At 45.6% G+C, this 23,438-nt stretch overlaps 1 protein-coding gene across 1 annotated transcript in view; it reads left to right on the forward strand.

Annotated features, from left to right (window-relative positions):
• Positions 1–886: 886 nt before the first annotated feature.
• The window catches only part of col8a2 (collagen, type VIII, alpha 2), a 46,947-nt gene continuing 24,395 nt past the window's right edge, over positions 887–23,438 (forward strand). The window contains exon 1 of the mRNA XM_080007723.1: positions 887–1,615. The gene's annotated coding sequence lies outside the window, so the exon portion shown is untranslated. The remainder of the gene's footprint in view (positions 1,616–23,438) is intronic.

Genomic DNA, 23,438 nt, shown 5'->3' on the forward strand with positions numbered 1-23,438 from the left:
TGTGTGTGTGTGTGTGTGTGTGTGTGTGTGTGTGTGTGTGTGTGTGTGTGTGTGAGATAGAGAGAGAGAGAGAGAGAGAGAGAGAGAGAGAGAGAGAGAGAGAGAGAGAGCGAGAGAGAGAGATGGATAGAGAGTAGAAGAAGAAGAAGAGACAGAGAGAGAGAGAGAGAGAGCGAGCAATGTTTGCATGCAAGACATGCATTTGTATCAAGGTGTGAAAAACGAAGGGAGGGCGATTTCTTGGAAGGTGAGGGAACGTGTATGCATTTGTGTGTGTCTGTGTGTGTGTGTGTGTGTGTGTGTGTGTGTGTGTGTGTGTGTGTGTGTGTGTGTGTTGAGAGTCCAGAGAAGCCTCCGTACTCTCTGTCCCTCCTCCTCCTCCTCCTCCTCTCCATCCTACCCCACCCACCCCTCTCACTTCTCCAAGCTGCTGCTGCTTTGCTACTCCACCCCATCCTGCTCCCCATTCCTCCCCTCCTACCTCGGCTCAGCCAGCCTCAGACACTTGTCTTTTTGTGCGGGGGGGGGGGGGGGGGGGGGGGGTGGTTCAGCCAACCCAACGCAGCCCGACCCAACAATCCCGTCTGTCTTTCTTCCCCCCCAAAATAAGCCAGTGAAAGAGTGGGATCGGCAGAGTAAAGCCCGGGAGATTGGAGCAGCGAGGAGCACGGCCCCTGGTTATAAGCTGCAAGACAGGGAAGAGCAGAGAACCTTCAGACTTCCATGTCCACTGACTGACTGGCTGGCTGGCTAGCTGGCTGGCTGAGAGTCCCGGTCTCATTCTCCTGTTACTCTCTCTCTCTCTCCCTCTCCCTCTCTCCCTCTGTCCCTCGCTCCATCTCCCTCCTACTTTCCGACCAGTACGGGAGCGTGGGGATTGGGAAGGTGCACCTCAGACCAATTTCTGGACAACCTGAAGACAGCACCGACAGGATTTTTTCCCCTCCACTTTTTTCACTCACACCAACACACACACACACACACACACACATACACACACACACATACACACACACACACATACACACACACACACACACACACACACACACACACACACACACACACACACACACACACACACACACACACATACACACGCTCCCTCTCGCTCATTGTTTTTCTTTTGATATCTTCCTCACCTTCGACTCTACATCTCTGCCAAAAAGCACGTGGACTATTTTTTGGTTGTTTTTTTTTGTTTTTTGTTTTTTGTTGTTGTTTTTTTTTTTTTTACAGGGGATTAAATCCTTCCAAAGACGAAGATAATTCCATCCACCTGCATTTTTCTTTTTTTTGTGGTCGCCGTGAGTTTGGCCACTTTCTTTTTTTGCCTCACTTGTTTGTTTCCGCTTTTCTCCCGCACATGTGAGCCGCACCGGTCGTCTCACAAGTTCTGAGCGATTTCCCCCCCGACCTCCCTCCACCCCACCCCAGCCACCGCCGCTACTCCACCGAGAGCGCTCCGATTGTTTTTGGCTGCATGTTCGCTGAATTCCTGATGCCATCACCTTCCATGGGAGACCCGCGTGGCTGAAGCAAGCAGGGAGACCCAGCCGAAGCTTACAAACTACTGCCACCCACGTGCCGCGTCCCACCCACCCCTGCTCTCAAGGTAAGGGAACCCCAACCCAACAAACCCCCATCCCATCTCCATGTCCCATATCCAATCTCTCGCTGAGATCACTCCCACGGGTTCTGGTCATCGTTTGCATTTCATTGCATCGCATGTGGCTGCAGGGAAACCTACCAGAGAGCAGAAAGACAGAAAGACAGAAAGAAAGAAAGAAAGAAAGAAAGAAAGAAAGAAGGGCAATATCTCAGTCATGGGACTTGCATAATTCTCCTCTGGGGACTAAGCCAGAGGTAGCACTGGAACAGGACAGGGAGTGCTGGCTGGCAGATTAAAAAGGGGAACCAGCCCAGTTCCCTCGCCCAGCACCGACCGTCAATCTTTATTACGTAAAGCGGCCCTATATAATAGTCATGTTGTAATTACGCACCTTCTGGCTCTCATGAATATGCCAGGGTCTTAATACAAAAAAAGCGGCGGCAGCTACTCTGCGATAATTGTGGTTTACTCTCGCGCTCTCTCTCTCTCTCTCTCTCTCTCTCTCTCTCCCTCTCTCGCTCTCTCTCTCTCGCTCTCTCTCTCTCTCTCTGTTCTTGATTAAGGAATAGATCAATAGACATTTTTCTGTAAGCTTCTACAGAGTGGTTGTTCACTGTGTCTTCTTTCAACAAAGTTATTTAATTAATAACAGGAATGATACTGTGTCTACATCCGACTTGAGGTGCCACCTCTGGGGTTGGAGTGGTTATTTGGGCGGGTATGATGGGGCCAAAGGGTCTGCAACACATGTACTGATTCTTAGAAGGGCCATCCATTGGTGCTGGAGGTGTTGTCTTCTCTGCTCTCTTCTCTCTTGTCTGTGCATTTGGTTCATCTTCCTCTGGTTTTCTTCACTGTCTATTGTAGCCATTGCCCTCTGAGTGGATGGCGTGGTGATTGGAAAGAACCACTGCAAACAAACACTCATCTCCTCTCCTCTGCTTAACCAGCATCACATTTTCTCTTTTTTCATGACTACTCTCCTCTCCCTCTTCTCTCCTCCTCCCATTGCTTCGCTCTGTCTGTCCACTGTGACGCCCCTGGCATGCGGGGCTGCATTCCTTTGTAACGACATCCCTCCATTGCAAACAGAAAGGGAATATTCATGAGTCTCAAAGTATGCACCGTGATAAACCGAAGAAAAGGGGGAAAAAAAAAAAGACAGAAAAAACAAGACAGGGACTAATTGACAGGGCACCAGTAAACATGATTAGAATGAGGGAGAGAGGATGCCAGGGCTGAACATTTGGGTGCGTAGAAACGATTTTTTGATTGCAATGCACTTTGACGGATCGGCAGCAAAGGAAGGAGCGAGTGAGAAAAAGCAAAGAAGTGAGAGAGACTCAGAGAGAGAAAGAGAGGGAAAGGAGAGGGAGGGGAAAAGAGTGCGAGAGAGAGGGAGTCTGGAAAAGACAGCAGGCTTGAGTTCTAGACTCCAAAAACATTTGGCACCATTCTTGTATTTCGCTGGCCTATGGCAGAGGGGTTGTGTGGATGTGTACCTGTGTGTGTGTGTGTGTGTGTGTGTGTGCGTGCGTGCGTGCGTGCGTGCGTGCGTGCGTGCGTGCGTGCGTGCGTGCGTGCGTGCGTGCGTGCGTGCGTGCGTGTGTGTGTGTACTTGCACCTATGTTAGGTGTGGGACTCGGCAGTGTGCACCAGAGTATGTGTGCGCTCGCGTTACACAATGTTCTGGGAGAGCGGGTGAGAATGAGTGTGAAGTCGGACTGATGGAGAAAGCAGGACCATGGCTTTGCAGAGCCCCTGGTGCTCAGTCTTCCTGTTGGTAGCAGCCATATTCACCTGGATGGATCCCCTGATGCGTGTTACTACCTAAAAAAGCAGCTATAGGTCATTAAATTCAATTTCCCTTACCCACCCACCCACCCTCTCACCCACACCAACCATCAATCTGGTCGTATTTCCTGGCAACAGAAGCACTCCAGTTCTTTGCGCACACCACTAAGCGGTGGTAACGTTGTGCCGTAACCATGGCGACCTCATGCCAATGTCTGAGCTTTCCTGCTCTTGAATGGGCGGTGATCGGTAAGGGCTGACGCCAGTGTGTGTGGGTGTGTATATGGGGGGTGGGTTAATGAGTGCTTGTGTGGTACATTATTTAAGGGGACTGGCAGGCTTCACACACCGCCCATTCAAAAACCTTTGATATTAAAACTCGAGTGTGACCAAGTTTACCCCCGTACACTGCAGCAGACACACACACACACACACACACACACACACACACACACACACACACACACACACACACACACACACACACACACACACACACACAGACACACACACACACACACACACACACACACACACACACACACCTACATGCACTTTACATCCTAAGCAATACACATATACACTCTATAAACACTGCCCTTTCAAAACACATAAACACATTTTAAACATGTGCGCGCACACTTGCACTGCCCATGGCCAAAGCGCTTACTTGTGTAGCTCATGCCCGGCTTAAGCCGCTTTATTGCCCAAAACGTGTTGAAGTTGAAACTGTACTTCGGTGCGAATTCGGTGTGAATTCTTTGGGAAATATTTGTTCTAGCAGGGTCACAACCGTTGAATGCCCGTACCCCACCCTAACCCCGCCACCTAAAAAATATGGACATAAGCCAAATTGCCAAAGCCTTTCTTACTGGTTAATGACGGACAAGACATAGGGATTAATTGGAAAAGAAAAGGAGCCTGCATTATGAATGGGTGAGCTGCTTCTTCTCCATTTCATTCTGACAGATTGGAGATGACTTCCTGTAAGGCCTATTCACAGATCAGTCTTCGCACTGGGCGGGGAGGTAATATGGAAAATCTGTTGAACGTTCTCACAAGCTGTCCAGTTGAAACGGCCCGTGCAGGCGAAGTTATATGAGAAGTTTTAATTGGGAAACTCTCTCTCTCGCTCTCTATCTCTCATTTCTCTGTCTTTCTCTTGTCTCTCTCTGTTCACCTCACAGCTGAGTGTACACATTGTGACCACAGGGGGGCAGAGTACCAAGGAGTTAACTGTCAGTGGTGTATTGTAACCACACACACATACAAACACATTCAGGGACTGGTGGCATCTTGTGGATAGCATTTATCCCAAAGGAAAAAAAAACAAAAAGTTATATATATATTTATCCAAATCTGATCAGTTCTCCAAGAGTCCAGTCCAGTAAACCACATTCCAAGAAAATTCTCAATCTAGGGTTTGTGTTTCTCCGAGTTTCTCTCCTTCTCATCTTTCGGAAAGCAACATTGCTTTCTAGGCTGTTTTGGCCAAAGTAAACCCTTGATTGGACGTGCATCGGTGTGATATTTTCCTAAGGTGTTTATGAGCGTGCAATCAGTGGTATACATGTACATACTATGTGAGGGAGAGAGAGCGAGGGATGGATAGAGAGAGGGAGAGCCAGCTAATTGTCTGATTTGGCTTTTGGCTAAGCAGGAAATGAAGCAGAATGCCACTCATTCTCACGCCACCAGAATCCCAATCAGGGCCAAGGAAAAGCAAAACGCCCACTGATCCCTTTACCTTCCTGGAACCTGAACCTCTTCTGGAACACACGCACGGACAAACAGTAAAAGTGAATATACCAAGCTCATGCACACACACACGCACGCACGCACGTGCACACACACACACACACACACACACACACACACACACACACACACACACACACACACACACACACACACAGACACACACACACACACACACACACACAGTAAGTCTTGATAACCCATTGCTGGTCATGTAGTGAATGAAGAATTGCCATGCACGTCTATGGAAACAGAACACTGGCTGTGGACTTGCTCTTAATCAGGAGGAGCCCAGGAGCAAAATACTTAAGATTAATGGGCCAAATTTGTATCCGTGCTAAAACTGAAACGTGAAGGTAATTTAAGCTTCGTGAACTGACATTTTTTGTTCATTTCTATCTTTTTTTACTACGTTTTTGCATGTCTGTCTCTACGTTAGTAGATGCAGCTCTGTGGTCTTGACGCTAGCCTCAGTTGGTGTTCGAGCCTCCGTCTTTACGCAAGGGTTGCTGTGATAACCGACCGGGACCAGACAGTCAGCAGATGTAGGCAGAGGTCATCCAGAGGTGAAGCGGACGGAGAAGCCCCCCCTCCCTCATCCCCACAGTTTAACTACTGCGTATTGGACAGTTCTGGGCCTGTTCTCCAAGGGACACATGTTGGCCCCGGACTCGGCCTTGCGAGACCTCGGAACGGTAGAGGAGTAGAGGAGTGAAACTAAATATAAGCAAAAGCTCTTATAACCATGCTTTTTCTCTCTCTTGTAGGGTGTTGAGGGTTCCACATTGTGTATTTGCTTCTGTCCTACCTGTTTTTGTTTACTTGTCCAACACCCTTGTTGCTGCTGTCTCCCCATGTCTCTCTTTCTCTCACTCAGTCTTTCTTTCTTTCTTTCTTACTTTCTTTCTTTCTTTCTTTCTTTCTCCCCATGTCTCTCCTGTGACTACGTCTGGACTGGGGAGAGTTTTTCCACTGGGGTTGGCAGGACAGAACGAGAGAGAACGAAGAGGTAGAGAGAGAGAGAGAGAGAGAGAGAGCGAGAGTGTGTGAGTGTGAGTGAGAGAGAGCGGTGGGGAGGCTTGGCAGGCGCCTGTTGTTATTTTTCCCTCTGCCTCCCATTGACTCTGTCAGTGGTGGCTCAGTGGTGCCTCAGTGGTGGCGGGGCCCCGACAGCATGGCACTCCGCTGCTATAGGGGGAGGACCTATCAGAGGCACGCTTCTTAGAGACGGGGACCTAGTGTATCCACTGTTTTTACATTTTTACACCTCCCCTCCGCATGACTTCTTTCTTTGCTTAATATAACTGGTAATTGTTTTGCTTTATCTCTGCTCTTTCTGACTCTGCCTTCACTTTGCAGAAACTTCAAACCCCTATCCTCCTGTATTGTTCCAACTCCATCGGTCCACACTGGGAGCCAAAGCATTTTGAATCGAACCCTATTCTCTCGTCTGGGTTCCGCTCAAAAAGCCCTGTGGTTGAGCAACCTTCTATTCCAATGCCAGGCCTGAACAAGGCACAGGAGCCAAGCCATGGACGAAACACATACGGAGCAAAGCAAAGCTTCCTGGAGAGAGGAGCGGATTTTCCAATGGTTTGTTGCGGGGGGGGGGTGGGGTGGGGGGGAGGGGTGTGGCTTTTGGGTCAGCACGACGTGTTTTGAGAGAGGAACAAAACAGGGGATGAAAGAAAGAAAGAGAGCGAGCGGGCGGCGAGCGGGCGGCGATTGTCCAGCGCCGTTTCTGTTCCTACTTAATAGAACGTGACATTTCGAGCTCTTCCACCACGGCTGAGTTTTTCCTTCTCAGTGGAACTTCTATACTTCTTCGTGGAACCGGTCGTCTTGCCCCCGAGAGTTTCTCTGCTCCGTCTTCCAAGGTTGCGTGTGAGGATCTCCCGCTTCGCCAATCCCTTTTTTTTTTTCTTTCTTTTTTCCCTCTGGCACAGTCTGGAAAACAATACAGGAAGCCAGAGGAAAGCAGTTCGCCTCATTTGTTTTACTGAGCAGTTCATACTTCATACTAAGATTTTTTATAGAGTGAAAAACCGTTGAAGCACTGAAGGAAACTATGAATGAATAAGAAGTATGTGTGTCTGGTGTATGTATAAAAACAACACTTGATTTGAAATGTACTCAAAAGTATCAAAAGTAAAAGTATATGTTCACAACACCATGACCTCATCACATTCTCAATGCATTGACCTCCGTTGGCTAAGTTAAGACTTGGTCCAGTGTTGGTTAAGGTTTTGGGTTTGGTTTTCCTAGTGGTTTCCTCTTTCCTCAATCTCAAAATTATGTTTTCCAACTTTTAAGTCCCACACAATCAAATTTGAGACTGCTGATTGTATTGACTGAAGTGTTAAATTACCTTAAGAGTAAAAATACCTCAAAATGGCACTTTAATAGAATTGACTTTACTTAACTGGAAGTACTTATCCTCCACCCCCATGCGTGCATGTCATGGTAGGGTCACACCGCCGGCGTACATGTGCTGCAAAGTGACAGGCTGCAATGTCTTTCAAACGGAGCTCGGCTTCATCCAGTTGCAGGGGGCGGAGTGACGACCGGTGACGAGGTGACAGCTTCTCGGCGACAAAAAAAGTTGAACGTGGGTTTGGGTTTGAACTTTATGCAAATGAACAGCGCAGAGCGCCGGGTGATAACCAATAGAGGGAAGATACGCTCTCAATGGCGCTGATCCTTGGGAAATGGACGCCTGGACACCTGATTAGGCTACATTTTTCATGAAAAACGTCCCTTAAATTATCAATAGATGAGGAACATTTTATTTTATGTTTGTCCAATAAGAACAGTTCTTTATTTCAAGCAAAGGGTGGCAAGATTATTTACGTAATTTTTTTGAGAGGTTATTTATTTTACTAAGTAAACAGCTCCACCATTTTAATAATGAAAAGTACACACGGCAACCATGTCATATATATTAAATATGGTAAGGGAGAGAGGTTTTAAATGTTTGGCGCGCCCACAACAGCCAGTCGATTTTGTGCCGACGTGCCCACAAATGCCAGGGGCACAGAAGCCTCGTCTCAGGGGGCGTGACCGTACGGCGACGAGACGAGAGCTGTTTGGCGTCACGCTGCAGCCCCGTCGCTGGCGGTGTGACCCTAGTGCACGTGAATAGTTTTTATTCATGTTTCATTATCAACCTCACCTGAGATCAACGTCTGGCAGTTCATTTGGGGAAAGGGGTTGGTTTTGGGTTTGAGGGGGCTTGATAATGACAGAACAAAGGGGTCGGGTCCAACACGGGTCAAGTCTTCAGTACGAAGCCCAAACTAATTCTCTTTTCATCTGGTTCTAGATTTGATTCCGAGGCCAAGTGTTTATTTATAGTATACTGTGTTTCAGATGCATCCCATCCGGCTGGTCTGGTCAATATTGAAAACGGTTTGGAAATATATCACGTGGGAGACCGTTTGAACAGTTCCAGACTTTTTTGTTATTGTTCAGTCTGATTTGAGATGTTTGCGAAAGAGTAAAAGAGACTGGGGTCATCGTGGTGCTACGGCCTCCTCTAAGGGTGATTTAAAAATAGAGACTTCGTGGAACGTCAATCCAATAAGAAAATATCAGGCTAATTTATTTGAGAATAGTAAATGCTTGTGTTATCTGATTGTGGACATATAAATAGTGATCAACTGTCTGTCCATAGCTTTATTTACAGTGTTTTTTTACTGTGTTTTAACTGCCTTTTGATAGAGAACATGGTATAACATATTTAGAATGTAAGCATTCTGAGACCATGTTTTTTATGGCATATAGTGCTTTGCTTGAAAATGTATATCTATTGATGTTCTGAAGATTGAGATTTCATTTTTTAGCTATTAATCTTCAGACTGAAGATATACTCCATTGTATCGTTGACTATATCTAAAATTTCCCAGATAAATCATCCGATTTGAAACCCATGTCTCAACCAAATTTTAAACTCTCTGGATGAAATCCGCAACTGTTCCGCGGCATAATCGTGGGTCAAATGGTTATCCCCACGTTTACATTAGTTTCGATATAAACTAGACATGCGCCATGAAAACCACAGATGTACTGTGGGACTGCAGAGAGGCTCTTGGAACCTCTCAGGTACAAACCTGAGGTCTGGAGCTTCTCTTGCTTGCAGGTGACTACAGGTGCACGCCACATGGACGCATCCAGCTGGTTGCCATTTCTTAAAATGAAAAAGCGAGGCTGAGTGCATCAGTGTTGCGTGACACTTGCCGCTAGGGTAAACACCTGAGGTTTGACTTGGCGCACTGCAGCTCCGCTGCGGGAAGATGGATCCCACACAACCAACATTGTGCTGGATTATTTAGTTATGACAGAAAATATTACATGTCTCGAGGGTCTAAATGAATCCATTGGCAGTCCAATACGATCTTGGGTGTTTAATGATAGATATTTAACACCGTGGAATGGCTCCGGCACTGTTTAAACAAAATACGGTCTATTAAGTCGTTGCGGTGTTCATTGATTCCCACAACCCCCGGGAGCGTTCACACTTAGGAGGGCCTGTTCTCTCGGACGTGAAGATTAAACGGCCTTGGCTTTGCGACCTAATCCTTTCTGTACAGGATTTAAGATCTGTTGAGCAACATGTGTTTCATAATACGAGGCTCAGTGGCATTAGGCAGCGCGTGCAGGGGCCAGTCCTGTGAGGCCGATGTCCTAATCATTTCCTGTAATCAGTGACCAAACAACATGGAGAACAACAATAGAGCGATAAAAATGACTTTGTGCTCAGTCCAAATGCAACTTTCTCTGGAGTAAGTAAGTGGTTGCCTGAATTTATTGTGTGTGTGTTTGTGTGTGTGTGTGTGTGTGTGTGTGTGTGTCTGTGTGTGTGTGTGTGTGTGTGTGTGTGTGTGTGTGTGTGTGTGTGTACATCTTTGCATAATGTGATCTCTCTCACATGCACACACACACTAACAATCAATTCAAGTAACTAACACACACACACACACACACACACACACACACACACACACACACACACACACACACACACAGACACACACACACACACACAATGAGGCACAGTGTACCACTGCTGATTTCATGTTTCTGATTTCAATGTTTACTGGAGTAAAACCAGAACCGGCATCATTCCAAGATGAACGACAGGATTATTAATAATGCTATTACTGCAAAATTGGAAAATATATCAAATTAAATTCTTCAACACCTGGAAAGTATTTTTTTAAAACAGAGTGCAACGGTTGAACCATCAGACTATAGACGGAATGCAGGTCTTGCTGGATGACAAACGCATTCTGTTTAACTATTCAACCCTCATCTCAGCTCTCATGAAAACAGATTTAGAACTGCGCCGTAATATACCGACACCATAAAATTCCACATAGAGATGAAACACTTAATTTGGCATCGGTCCCCCAAGCGATCCGCATCTGTGCATATGTTGAGCTCTCTTTAGATCCGAGAGTGATCACGTCTTCATATGAGACTCCTGCGGCCAAGATTAGAAAAGTTAACGAATTGCTGTTGGCACCAATATGGGACCATAATTGGAACAGACTCGGCTGATGTTTAAACCTTAAGCACCTCTTAATTCACTATGTCAAGGGAAGTGTTTTTTTTTTTTTACACTCAAACCTGGAAAGGAGACATGGCTTCACCTGGGAGAAAAGAAAGAGAAATCAAGAATGTTCCGTATGTACAAAAAACAAAACACTGTGCAACTTACATAAGCTGTGACTTTCTTACTGTGAAGGCTTGGGTTGTTAGAAGCCCCAGAGGTTCAGTCACTTTTAGGACAATGTTCATTGGCCAACAAACACAACACTAAATTACCAACCGCTTTCATGTGGTCCGCAGATGGCAACGCACTTTCTCTCCCCACGCTTTCCCCCACTCCTCACTCCACCACCCGCCAGCGGAAAGCCCAGTTGTGTTGCCTCTGCTCTAATGCAAACCAGAGGAGTGGTCCTTGTCTCTACGGCCGCAGAGCGGAACCACCAACCAGCAGTTAGAGACCTAGCTGGAGTGCTCCCAAATACTGGGTAGAAACCAAAACCGACCTAACCGACCAGACTCTTCCTAACATGCGGCAAGAGCTTGGTAGAGATATGGGAAACATGGCGAGTGGCTAGGGAAAGTGGGATGGCAGCGGAACCATCTGGAGTACAAACAGAAATATTGAAGTTGGTGATGGAGAGGTGAAGGAGAGGTGAAATTACAGCGGAAAGGTGTTGAAAGTGTTAGGGGAGAGCTGAGAGAACCCCATCTTTGTTCTGGTCCAGTATTTGGACCAACATTATGGAAACATGAAGGGTTACCTCTCTCCTTTCTCCTCCATAAATTCTCTACCACAAGACCCATTCTCAGTTTGGGTATGATACAATAAGTATGACTTTACCCTAGATGTATCCAGTACATGTTTGCCTAGGTTTTATGGACTAGATGGTCCATTTAGTCCATTTGTTTTCATTGCATACTTGAGTGTACTGTATATAGAGGATGAATAAGCCACCTATCCCTCAGGAAGGAGAGGAAGGGGAGTATGTGGACGAGCAAGCAAGCATGTCTGCCCGACCCAGTCTCATGAATGCTGTTGTTCAACAGTTATTCAGCAACTTTTTAATGAATAGATTATTTTTATGTTGTTATTATGATGATTTCTGAGGCAATTGCTGAGGGAATCCACCATGACGTCACAGACAAACAACAAATCCATAAACTGGGGACAACGGATTTACTCCAAAAGGAAGTGATGTCTGTTGTTCCTCCAGAACAGAGCGATAGAGATCTACCTATACTCTACCTTTACTTATCCTCCCTCTACTCTACTCTACTCTACCCCTCTCTACCTCTCCTACCTACCTCTACTTTACCGCAACTCTGCCTTCATCTACTGTGCTCTCACTCCATCTACTCCTTTACTTCAGCCCTACCGCCAGTCTACCTCCCTCTTCTTTAACTCTACTGCCCTCTACTCTACCTCTACTCTACTCTGCCCAACTCTACCTGTACTTTACCTCCCTCTACTTTCTCTATACTCTACCACTCTCTATCCTTCCTGTACGCTACCACCCTCTGCTCTACCTGTACTCTATTGAGAATCCACTTGTATTGTGAGAATCCACAATATTCATGTATATTGTGTAGGTCTGCCAGATCTTTACAGCCAAAGCATATGTCCTTAAACTCTGTGTCCCTGCCTTGAAACACACTGCTTATCCAAACACACAGCTGGAGCTCCCTAACTCACAGGTTATAGCCAGCACTCACATTTCAGCAGGTAAAGGTGGAGGCGCAATTTGGGTTCCAGTTCTTTTTGTTTAAAAGATGCTTTTTGAATCTGCAGTCAGTCAACATTCATATCAATATTCGCAAAGAAATGTGGGAGAGACCGGTCGAGCCGTGAATCTGTGCACTCGCTTCCACACTTGGAATGGATTGGCCAGGACAATTTACCCTGAGGAATGCTGGGAACCAGCTGAAAAAAGTCAGCGAAATTGGGAAACATGCAAAACACATACACACAGCCACATACACCAACACGTACACAAACACAGAGACACACACAAAATGACAAATCCAGACAGCTTGTTAGGAAAGTCTATAGACCCCCTCCAAGTCAAGCCCGGTACACACTAATATTGCCCTCAGGAATTGGAGGCCTATCCCCATAGGGTTAAAAATGTAATAAGAAAACCAGATAAGCAGACATATTTTCTTCTCTCTCCTCCCCCCAACCTTCCTCTCTCTCTGTCCTGCTGACTTTTTGGATGACATGTCTCCACCCCCCATCCCATCCCATCCCATCCCCACCCCCCTTGCTGAGTGGGAAGCGATGATTGTCAGATAGTTTTAGCCCTGAGCTCATTTCTGAGAGGAATAATGCTCCCATTGTATGACGCAGAAACCGTTGGATTCATTCCCCTTGGGGTTGCATATGATCGCCAATTCTGAGATGTTTGAATTTCATCACTGAGATTGTATAAAATTTAGAATAATGAAGCTGACCCACGGTTCATTTTAATGTCCCCTGAACACGTTGTTTCTCTATCTTATGTGCTTACAATAGTCTGCTTCCAAGTGGAGTTGGGCAAATTGTGAGATGACAGAGTACATTACATTTCAACAGCGCATTCCAAAAAGCTTTATTGCTCAGATTCTTCAGATGTTTGGGTTTGACCGCTGTAGCAGTTCCGCCTGCCACACAGCACCTGGGGTTGAAAAGTACCAGTTTATTGTAGAGAGTGGACAAGGTGGAACAAGCCCGGAGTAGATGAAATTCATGTTATGACAAGGGCTCCTCTCCTGTGTGGGTTTTACCTGTTGTTCGTTGATTGACGTAACGAGCAATAGGTGTACAGCCACCCTGGTGCTGGGCCCAATTACCTAGACCCAAGAAAGGTGTGGCTGCTTAAACCACACCACAGATGCCATTTCACATCCTGTCCTGATTAGTGAAAGTCTTTCTCGGTGAATTCACTGAAAGAAAGAAAGAAAGCTTTATTCAGAAAATGTGGACAATAAGCAGACATTTTCGCATGGAGGTGAAAGTTGCAATTGGTTGTAATGTAATTAAGAAGTCAGCCTGTCCCATTTCAGCAAGACTAATTTCCTCTTGCTTGTGTGCTAAAGGTAGTAGTGAAAGGGGGCTATCAGTAGTGGTACCTATAACTAAAACATCACAACATTTTGCAAAAGAGTGATTGACATATCAATCCACCAATCTGTGCATGGCAAACTGCTAACATAGCCATCCACCAATTTGTGCTTACCAAACTGTTGATATCTGCTATTGCCACAGACAAACTTCTGAAAAGAACAGCTGAACACAGCAGTACTGTATACAAATATACAGTACACACGAAAGCATAAATGTATATAGAACCGTGGTAAACAAACATCTTAAGACAGAGGCAGAGCTTTGGGGTTTCCTATTTCTGTGATTTTGGATCAATGGCCTGCCATGAAAATAAAGGGGAGGAGGAATTGAGGAATGTGCTGCATAGAGTTTGGGATTGCATGTGGACGTGCGAACGCATGCGCACACACACACACACACACACACACACACACACGCACACAACCAAATAATTAAGAGAGAGAGAGAGAGAGAGAGATAAAGAGAGAGAGAGAGAGAGAGAAGAATGGAAAAAGTGGCCTGGGATGTTGCCAGGGTCCAGTTGTCCAAACTATTCTCTGTGAGACATTCTCTGTGAATTCAATTCTGTCTGCCACAAATACTCATACTACTTCCTACTCTGCCCCTGCAGCTATTTCAGCATCTCCATTGAATAGCTGCTCACTGAGAGCAGTTCTATCCATCTATTGTCAGGAGAGGACTTGGTATGGCCGCTGTCAGTGTCCTTGTCCTTAGTCTGAGCTGTACATGCATTACACTTAAACTCAGTCTGGCATGATGTTGTCGTACCTCATTTATAACCTCAGATAACCTGCGTCGCTTCTCTCTGAGTTACTCTCGCTCTTCCTCGCTCCCAATCTCCACGCAAAGCATCTGGAATGTATTTCTAATTGCTCTAGGTGCATCTTTTTTTCAGCAGGAGGAGGAGGGGAGAGCACAGACAGTAACACATTTTTGGGAGCTGAGTGAGTGGATCCACAGGGGACAAACACACATACACATAGACAGACTGGAGGACAGGCATAAAGTTAGACAGACATTGAAGCAGTGGTCTCTGGGGGTGAGTGCCACCTGTTGGATAGAAAATGTTTTCCATTCGCCAGTGAAAATCCTGGGGTGCGGGGTTTCTACCAACCCTGCACATGCAGATGGGTTTAAACACCACCCTTGTAACCTAGAAGTGGGCAAAAATGAGCAAAAATATATACCACGATTGTTTTCAGTCCAGTCATCAAGGGGCCCCGATTTTCCAAATTTTTTTGCCTCAACTCTACTGTTTTGTCCGTCTGAATCAATGAAGATGTCATGAAAATGTTGAGTAACAGCTGTAAAAAAAAAGGAATTAGTAGCAGATGCCATGATTTAATCAATTTTTTGAATCACAAATGGCACCCAAAAAGATTTCTAAATTCATCCCTGTCCAAACACAACAGCAGCCACTGCTCTCTTTGGACAGAAAATATCTTAACAATATGTATCTATGACTGTGAGAAACTAACATTAACATCGTAAAGGCTGAGTGATGCTGACATATTGCCATATTGATGTTGACATAGTTCCTGTCCCTAGCCTCACACTGGGACTATTAGTTAAATTAATAACAATTTGGTCAAATTGAAATGAGCAAGTGATGGAACTTACTACAGTGAGTCGACAGCTAAGTATATGAAAGGTAAATCTTTCACTAATTAGTCATGTACTGTATTAACAAGCAAGAGTGACATTATTAGGTTGCCCATCCTGTCTATAAAGTTTTTCAGTGCCGTGTTGGACCAAGAGTTGCCGGACAGCAGACTGGATCGAAAACCACTGATCCAGCATCAGCCGCTGTCGTTGTAAATCCCATTGATTTACAAGAAGATCAAAGATGAGTGTTTGAACACTCTGGCGCTCTAGTGGCAGCTGCCCTCAGAACATTACCAGGACTGTGCATTTACACAAGTTGGCCTAAGCAAAATACCGATACGATAAGCTTATACCAGTTACCGTATGCCTCGGGTGTGAGAATGTTCCCCCGGAGGTACGAATCAAAAAGCAGTAGCCAAAGATGAAGGAAAAGAGAAATGATGGAAAGAGACACACATAAACTGCCCAAACTCAAAGCCAAGGAAAAGGGGCTGCAGAATGCATGATCTCACACACACAACCAGACAGACAGAGCACATTCATCATAAAAACAGCATTTTAAGGACAGCTTAAGCCAGTCCAATAAACAACAGTCCCAATAATCGTTTGTCAGAGAAAGTGAGGCTATGCTTGGGGCGGTCAGAAGGAAAATATGTTCTCCAGTATTTGTTTTTGAAGTCTGAGACTTGAATCTCTCTCTGTCTCCATTTTTCTGTCATTCTCTCTTTTTCACTCTCCGGAGCCAAGCACCTTTGTCTGGAGAGGAGATTAGTGATCGTGGGAAGTGCCTATTGCTGTTATTCTAATCGCTAATCAATTTGGGCAAGTGTTTTCCTCTGATGTCTGTAGCCGGTCAAGGAGTTTCCTCTGTGATGTTCTGAATAGTAATGTCTTGTAACCATAGGAAATTTCCTGATGGTGTGTTTGATTTTGTGGATTACTTCTAGTTGTGTTTTCCTGAATTTTTGAGACATTACTGTTATCTAAATGTTCACCCAGTTCCTCATTCCTCAAGCTGTTATCCTAGCTTGGGCCATCAGCACTATCCCTCCATTTTAACCCTCTACAGACAATGGCCACAGACGTGACGGAGCAGACAAATGTGCAACAGAAAGGGTGAGGGGGGGCGGTTTATCTGTCCGCCTCTGGACCTACGTATAATCTCCATCCAAGCCCAACATCCGCACATTCTGTGTTGCCTTCTGGTGGCTGTTATTTCGGCATTAAGTCTATTTAGACTGCTCTTGATGGAGAGTCCATGAGAAGCCGTCTAAACACGGGAATCTCATACCATACGATCCTGGCCGATGTTAGCATAGTCCAGGGCGAGGGCAAATGTGGACCAGGGCGATGGAGATGTGAGATAGCCATTCGTGCTCCAGCACTTCAACACAACTATTTCCTGTGTCTGTCTTTTTTTCACTCTCTCTTGATCCCTTCCTCATTGTTCTTCTTGTTGGCTATATCCACTCTGAGTCTGCCTCCAAAGAAGTCAAATCCTTCTAACGAACCATGGAGCTGTGCATAGTTGGTGCTGGCCGTCTTCAAAAGAGTCATAGCTTTGGTTTGTGAGAAAGCGACGTTCTCAATGGCCACTTGGCCTTTCCTGCTTTTCCCAGGCATGAATAAATGCACAAATTTGCACACAACCAACATTAACATTAGAACACACATTTAAAATGCTTTACTAAACCTATCAACTTCCTCCACCCATCAACCACTATAACTGAGCCATCAACCCACACACACCAATTATGCTCCTCAATCTCAATCCTCAACTAGTGGTTTGAGGGTGAGGATGTGCTTCCCTTTCCCATTGCACCTCCTCTTTGCTGAGTGAGAAGACAGAGAGAAATACAGAGAAAGAAAGAGAGAGCTCTGGGCTTTCGGCTCTCCTCGCCGAGACTTGAGTAAACACATTTCCTTCCAAACCATACAGAGTCACGCTGAAGAGACGCATCAGACGTGGCCTGGAGGTTGTGCTTTCTCAGCAGCGGATGAGTGATTTGAGGGGAAACTGGGTAGGGCTTTGTGGCCAATCGACATGTGAGGGTCTTTCCAGGTCATTACGGGGTTGTTTGGGCGTTTGGCTCATCCTCGACCTCTGAGCGGGCTGTGGTGATATGTTTTTGTCCAACGCCCTTCATTCACCCTTAAGACTTTTCAGTTTCTTCTGTTTTTGTCTTATCACACCGTTAAAAAGGGGGGATGTGGCTTGCAGGCTCTTGGAGATGTCTGACTGTGTGGTTGTAATGGCAGAGAGAGAGGGAGAGAAAAATAAGGGTATGGGACATAATGAAGAGGACATAAACCTTGTATTTTATCCTCATATTTTCAGCCTGAGCTCCCTCCCAGAGCAGATTTCATGTTAATGGAGTCATTTTGTGATACTGGTGCCCGAACTGCATCCCCTCTTACTCAGTGTGGGCCGCTGGCGTTGCATTGCCCAATTGGAAACCATGGAGTCTTACATCTGGCTGCAGTTAGAATCCCATGCCAGTCTCTGTAGGACTGATACCCACAGACCTCCACAGAGTTTAAAACAACAACTTACAGCATTGAGGACTGGTAGCACTTTACCAGCTACTGGGATAATACACACTCAAATAAACAGGCACACATACAAAACAGAAATTTACCACAAACACACACAGAATCTGTAATTCACATGGATGAGGTTGATATTATTTGTACATCGGGTGGTTGATTGCACACAGTGGAACAGGGTGGTTGAAGGCCACCTTCAGCCACTTCTAAATATTGCTTTCCCCCGTCAATGTTTCTCCGCATTGAAAATTGCGGAGAAACAGGACAACCAGAGAGGCAAAGGGATCATTGTGACCAATCAACCCAAGTTTTTGAGGTGGACAAGTTTGTTATATAGATAGGTGTCTTGCTGTTGTTGAAAGGCTGTAGGCCCTCGGTTGCAAAGACACAGAAGTTTCACATTATGAGGCCTTCCCAGTCTGGATAATCATACAATACTCTTTGCCATGTACCATTTTAATACGTGCTTGAAATCTTGAACTTTCAGTGCTAAAATTGGTTACTCGTCAAAAATATACTGGAATTTTATCGAAGCAGTGAAAGAAGCCAAAAAAAAAAATAACTCAATATAGCTCAAAAAAGGATAACATACCGGAGGTGGCCTTAAAGAATTAACCCCCCCCCCCCCCACAAAGGAATGCCGAGAGGGACACTGAACGAGAAAGGCAAGGTCTGTGAAACGAGCACGGCAAGTGCAAGGCTGGAATGTCCAGGGGCATTTTTTATGGAGTTTCTTTGTCCACACCTGTGGAACTCATACCGGCCCAGTGAAGTCAGAGCTCCTATGAAAATATTTTATAGAGTGAGAGACAGAGAGAGCGAGAGAGAGAGAGAGAGAGAGAGAGAGAGTGAGGGAGCGACACCAGTTCGGAGGTTCATACCTAAAAGCAGGCGTGTAGTTTGGCTCAGGTCTCAGATTTCCATTAAACGGCAGGTTTGAGGAACAAGATAATTGCTGGAGCAGAGACACAAGCTTCAGCTCTGCCTTTGTCTCTCTCTCCCTGTTTCTGAGACACACACCGAGGCCCATGTGCTGCTGATGCTCTCACAGGAAAACAGTTGTGCACGTGTCAGGGGCACAAACACACACATGCAGACACAATAGAAAAATAAATGTTCGACTGATACCGCCGCAATTGACACTCTCAGATATCTGGGCCAAAGAACTATAAAATTGTGTTTGTTTTGCTTTACTTTGCGTTATCCAGACTTTATCCGCTGTTGGGATGTGGACGTACTGTATATGTGCTGGGGGTTATATGAGGTCGATGAGGATAGGAAGCCAGACTGTGGTATGGAAATAGTGCTGGCTACCATTAGAAGTTGGGTTGAGGCTTTCCAGTGATGCATACACTCCTCCTATTGCTCTCTCCATCTCTCTGTGAAGTCAGTGATGGCAACAGTTATCACATTAATGATGAACAGCTATTCAGACTCAAGTCACATGGTTTTGTTCTCAGCTTCCTCTTGGTGGTTAAGCTTTGAGTATGAGGTCCTTAGGGTAGAAAGTTTTCTTGAATATTTTTGGTTTAGCTCGAGCAAACCCCCTTTGAATACCATGGGCCAGGCGTTGGAGAAGAGCAGAGCCAGAATTGGCACTCTTAAATGAATATTGAGGTAAATCAGCATGTTAAGGACTAATTTTCCGATAGCAATAATCACCCGTGCATAATTCTCCATAAACTCCCTTTTTTTGGTGTCTGCTCGAAGGAGTGGTGCTACATTTACAAGCCCACTATTAAAATTCCTGCCTCCAATTAGGGTAAAGCCACTGACAGCATTCCATAAGTGGGGACGGGGACACCAACCGCATTACTGAAGTGGCAGATACTCTAGACACAACCAGCAATATGAAGGCTTAATGGCTGACAAGGCTCAAAACACATAATAACGTTAAAGGATGATGATTCATTATTGGCAATGTCAATTTGGCTTTGACATCTCAATAGTAAAAATTGCTATGACAGAGCGAGTTTGGACATGAACAATTCTGCAGTGTGTGCACGTAGCATCCTTTCATTGTCGTGTTTCCCTGATTTCGGTTTCGATTTCCCCAAAAGAAAGGTTTGACTGGACCGACCAACAACCAAACCGCAATGACTGACATTTGGGTTTGACTCCCTGATCTTTGAAAGTGCTTAATAATTGGTCACATTACCTGGGTCATGGCAGGTCACGGAGCGCGCCTATTGGGAGGTGCGATAGTCAGATTTTTTTATTTTTTTTTTCCAGAATGACAGGTGCTAAGCTGGTGGGCAGATGTCAGTTCATAAATGCTACAGGGAGGAGGGTGGAGTCGGGGGTTGGAGTGGGCCAAAAGTTCAAAGGAACAGTGAAACTACTGTTTGCTTTACTGTGCTACAGAGGTCACATTCCTCACTCGACGGGCTCTTAAATTCTTCCAGAGTGGATCTCTAGATGGAGCCAATAGGATGCAAGGGTGTGCGCACAAGATAGAGGATTTAGTTTAACGGCCTGTAAGTTGACGGAGCGGCGGACTGAAGTAAGCTGCTGTCATTGATACAGGCGAGTCTCGTATGGTTTCATAGCCAGTGCGCATGAGAGGCCAAGATATGTGTAAGCCAAAACCCACATTTCCCCCTCCCAGAAGACCCAGGTCACCGTAACACGACCAAGACAGATAATGTGTCCCATGGAACAAGGACAAGCATCCCCCTAGCGATCCATGCACTGCGGCCGTACCCCTTGCTCATACACTGCACCCCACTCCGATATCAAAGACAAGATCCCCATTGAGTCGAGGAATGGATGGACGGCTGGGGATGGGGGATGGATTGGTAGGGAGGGGAGGGGGAGTAATGGGGTTATAATTGGGGGAATATAGTTTCCAACGCTATATTTTTTTTCTGTGAAGTTGTGAGGCGCATTCAAGTCTGGAGATCAAACATTGTGGTGCTTTTTATGTTCTCAACCGACAGTGAATGGAGGCTCTGAGGTTACCCACAGTGGTCTGCATTGTATCATCCAAGGAACTTGAGCAGATCCCTCTCTCTCGCCCTCCCTGCTTGTCTTTCTCTCTGACCCAACACTGACTTTCCATTTCTTGCCATTGAGCCGCCGCTGTTATAGTTGTTGGAAGTTGGTCTCAACTGTTCAGTGGCTCAGTGGAAGCTATTCAAGTCCCTCAGTCGGGACCAAAGATATTATCTTGCTGCTCCTGTGTATCTCTGAATTGTAGCGTTTTCCCAGAAGTGCAGAATATAATAGAATGAATGGACTGTATTTGTTGAGAGCCTTTTCAGCCACTAGGGCCACTCAGAGCATTTTATATTTACACAATCACAGTGATGGCACCGACCTCATCAGGAGCAGTTAGCTGTGTTGCCCGAAAACACCTTGAAACTAGCCAAACCGGCATCCATCAAATCAACAACCTGACAGAAAACCTACCACACTGATCAAACCTACCTCTACCTCCTCAGCCGCGGTGCAAACAATCTCTTACTTATACAGGAACTGTGCATGAGTTGTACTACTGAGTTACTATTTTGACAAATTCATGAAGCAATTAAGGTACCATGTTAATGGCAAATAATGTATGTTAAATGTGGTATGGGGGATGTCCCTTCACGCAAATTTTGCGGCCCCTGCACTGGGCAAGGGAACCCTGTGTTGCAACAGAACCTTCTCCTGGCATCCCTCCTTCCCTCCACTTCACACCTATTTACCTACCGACGACATGTAAACAAGCTTGCGGAAAGAACCACTCAGCACCCACTTCATGTCTCGCCTTCCCACCTCTCTCCCTCTGGCAGGCCGGCTCATTTGGGTTTGTTTGGAGTGAAAACACATCACAGTATCCCACCCTCTCTGAGGTACAGTGTAACTCCCTGGAAGAAGTGACTATGACTCTGACTAGAAGGCACACCCGTTCCCGCTTCCCTTTTTGATTAATTATTAATGATCCACATTGGTGCTGCTTCATGTGAGACGGTAAATTAGGAGTACACGGAAGACGTGCTTAAGGTTGAAATTGTACTGCTCCGGTGGGCCCATTGCTGATTCACTATTTTAAGACTTTGACTGTATCATCATTCCTTTATTTATTTATATGACTGTTCCACCTTTCAGGTAACATACACGTGTTTGGATGCTGTCTCTGTGTTTGATTTATTTCCCTTGGACCGTTGCCGCTCAAGGAGCCTGGCCTCCTCTGCCCAAGATCTGCTCCTCCATCCGCCTCGCCTCCACTCCGGTCCAAGGATGTGTCTAATTGCCATGTCTGTGGTGTAAGTTGTATTTGCTGCTGACTCATATTCCTTCTCAACCGATCCTCCCATCCTCCATGGTTGCCAAGTGGAGACAAAGACGCTGCTCACAATACCCTTTTTGGCCTGGTAATTATCTAAGGAAGATTCCATCAATCTAAACTTACTCCAGACTCTCAAGAATGTCCCCTTCTGCTGGCTACTGGGACTTTGTGATAAGCACATATCTGATCCTGAAACAAAAAGCCCCCGATTAACTATTAGCTGCATGTGTAACTATCTGAGTTAGCCCCCTTTAATTTCATGGACAACCTCACATGCTAAGTGGATTCAGAATGCTGTGGAAAGGACACAGCATGTATCCCACTCCATGGCAAAAGAAAAGACAAATAGTTTTTCAGTTTATGCCTAATTTGAACCGTTTGGTACATGATGCATAATGAGTGGGTTATTACTGCGTCTAGCCTCTTGAAGACCAAATATGCTGTTTTTATTGGCTTTTGGCAGTGATACAGGAATTCCATGAAGCAGGTGAACAGGGAAATGGACTTTGTTTATTAAGAGCTGGATTATAAGTAGAACGCTCGTCATTAAACACTCCCTCTTTATTTTTCTCCCTCATCCACAGTGCTCGTGTTCAGTGGCAACATTGTGGGAGCAGAGCAGACACTTTAACAGCCTGCGACCTATAAATGCACAATGGTTGTGTTGTGTTTGCAGCGCCAACAGATGTGCAAAAGATATGTTTTCTGTCCTTAACCAAGATAAGTCCTGTTTACAATCCGGGGTAATTGGTACGATGTTGTCAGTGTGGGTCTTTTAATTTCCTCCCATATGGCATCTGACTGTCCAACATTGTGGACACATGGGGACTGTGCTGTTGCTGCCTCTGATCCTCATGATTAGACCTTGTCTCTGAGTAACTGGTACATTCCATTGTCTCTCTCTCTGATTACCTGTTGATGACCATGGCCACTGAGATAAGAGATTTGGGAACCTGGAAAATGTACAGTAGTTTGAATATTAAGGCCGCCACGAGGAAATCAATCACGCAGAGGGGAACTGAACAGGGAGCGTGGTTTGATAGCACCTCAGAGACCATGATGGATGGTAAGGGTCCTGACCCCCCCTCCCCTGTTCAGACATAGGGAAACAATATTGTTTCACTTTGCCTGCCATAGTAGTAGTTTATGGGCATCAGGTTTCTTCCTCCAACAGGATCAAGTGTGCTACTGTATTA

The sequence above is a fragment of the Zeus faber genome (assembly GCF_960531495.2).
Source record: "Zeus faber genome assembly, chromosome: 1".
NCBI classification, from domain to species: domain Eukaryota; kingdom Metazoa; phylum Chordata; class Actinopteri; order Zeiformes; family Zeidae; genus Zeus; species Zeus faber.